Consider the following 2,500-nt stretch of genomic DNA (forward strand, 5'->3'; position numbering starts at 1 on the left):
GACCGGAGCGCGGACAGATGTGGCGCCGCCTCTCACCCGTGCGAACCGCATGTTCGTGGGGAACCCGGTGCTAAATCATTCGTAGACGACCTGATTCTGGGTCAGGGTTTCTGTACGTAGCAGAGCAGCTCCCTCGCTGCGATCTATTGAGAGTCAGCCCTTGACACAAGCTTTTGTCGCTCGGTCCGCTCGGGCGGCCGGGACGATGGGGGGGGCCGGCCCCCGCGCGCGCCGGGGGGAACGGGCGGCCTCCGCGCCCCCCCTCTCCCCGCGCCCTTCCTTCCACTCTCCTCCCCCAGGGCCGCCGGTGGTGGTGACGGCGGCAGGGGCTTGGGGGGGGGCGGGAGCAGGAGGCCCTCTTCGCGCGGGCGGAGGGGTCCGGCTCCCGTCTATTTTTTTTTTTTTTTTTTTTTTTTTTTTCCCCCTGCCTCTGCTCGGCAGCGGGTTGACCTGGTGACCCGCGGCGCGCGCGCGCCGTGGCCTAAGTCCGCGCGCGCCGCGAAGGCGCGGGGAGGAGGAGCAGGAGGCGGCGGCCGGCCGGCAGGCAGGCACAGGCCGCCGGCAGGCAGGCAGGCCGGCCGCTGGGTAGACGTGGTGTCCCTCTTCCGTCCCCCATCCTCTTTCCCAGGCAGGGAGACGCTCGCTCTCGGCCCGCGCCGGCGTGGGCGGACGCGGTGCCGTTCGACCCCGCGGCGCTCCCGGCGGACGCCTTTCCCGGGAAAGTCGCGCGGCTCCCGGGGTAGACCTGGTGTCCCTCCGCCGGTCGGGGCGCCGCAGTGGGAGAACACACGCGCGCGCGCTGAGAGGACGCAACGGTAGACCCGTCGCCTTCGTACCGCGGCGGCGGGCGGCCTGGAGGCCGTTTCCCGGGCAAGACCTGGTGCCGGCCCGCCCGGGCGGTTTGGCGGGGGGGGGGGGCAGGTAGACCTGGTGCCCCTCTCCCGGGGCCTGGCCCCGCACCCTCCGCCCCACCCCACCCTCCGCGGGAGCGAACCCCCCCCCCCCCCCGGAACTCCATTTCGCCGGCCCTGCGGGGGGGGGGGGGGGGGCCGGGAGAGGGACAAGACACGGGCGCGGGGGGGGGGGGGGGCAACGGAGGGAGATGTCGGCGGAAAAGGGCAACGCGCGCAATCTCCTGCCCTGAGTGCCCGGAGGAAAGCTGGCGAGTCGCCGTGCGGCCGGGGTGGGGGGGGGCGCGCCGGGGCGGGGGGGGTGGGGGGGGCGCGGAAGATTCCCGCCTCGGCTCCCAGAGGCGCGCGGAACCCCGAGGCTTCGGAACGGAACGGGGGTCGGGGCGTGGCGGGGGGGGGGCGCGCGGGGGGGGTGGGGGGGGCGCGAAGATTCCGCCTCGGCTCCCAGAGGCGCGCGGAACCCCGAGGCTTCGGAACGGAACGGGGGTCGGGGCGGGGTGGGGGGGGGGGCGCGCGGGGGGGTGGGGGGGGGCGCGAAGATTCCGCCTCGGCTCCCAGAGGCGCGCGGAACCCCGAGGCTTCGGAACGGAACGGGGGTCGGGGCGGGGTGGGGGGGGGGGGCGCGCGGGGGGGGTGGGGGGGGGCGCGAAGATTCCGCCTCGGCTCCCAGAGGCGCGCGGAACCCCGAGGCTTCGGAACGGAACGGGGGTCGGGGCGGGGGGGGGGGGGGGGCGCGCGGGGGGGGGTGGGGGGGGGGCGCGAAGATTCCGCCTCGGCTCCCAGAGGCGCGCGGACCCGAGGCTTCGGAACGGAACGGCCCCGGCCGGGGAACGTGAGGGAACAAGCAGGCTTGGCGGCGGCGAAAAGGCGGGCGGGGGGGGGGGGGGCGGGGGGGGGGCCGGCGGGCGGACGGCGCGAGAACCGATTAAAAAAAAAAAAAAAGGCGCGAACGGCGCGGGTTCGCACACAAGCACCCTCCGCTGCCTTGTTGGGGGGGGGGGGGCGGGGGGCGCGCGCCAGGCGCGGTATCACGGGTTGTTGGCGGGCCAGTGCCGCCCTGCCCCGCTGACGGCGCCTGTGTGGAGTGTGTGTTTGTGTGCGCGCGTGCCCCGCCCCGGGGCCCCCCTGCTGCCTCGGGGCGCCGGTCAGCCCGGGGTCAGGGATTTCTGCTGAGGCGGGGCGTTGAAAGCAGTGCGAGGGGAGCAAGGCAGGCACCAGGAAAGGGAGGGGGTAAGGGGCGGCAGCGGCCGGGCAAGAAGAAAGAAAGAAAGGAAGAAAGAGGAAAAGAAAGAAAGGAATAAAAGGCAGACAGACAGACAGACAGACAGACAGACAAGACCTAGAGACCTAGATTCGTAAGTGAGCACCTTCCCCTGCTGTAGGACCGCGTGCCGGGGCGGGGCGGGGGGGGGGGGGGGGGCACCGCGCTCCCACACAGAAAACCGAGAAAAATCAGCAAGGCAGGAAAAGGAGGGGAAAAGACGCGCGTGCTCGGAAACGCAAAGAAACAAGAGCAAACCCGAAAAACAACACGACCCCAAAAAGAAGCGAGCGGAACCCCTTGCCCCGAAAGAAACGAACAAACAAAC

Source organism: Dromaius novaehollandiae, unplaced genomic scaffold (genome assembly GCF_036370855.1).
Source record: "Dromaius novaehollandiae isolate bDroNov1 unplaced genomic scaffold, bDroNov1.hap1 HAP1_SCAFFOLD_45, whole genome shotgun sequence".
In the NCBI taxonomy this organism is placed as follows: domain Eukaryota; kingdom Metazoa; phylum Chordata; class Aves; order Casuariiformes; family Dromaiidae; genus Dromaius; species Dromaius novaehollandiae.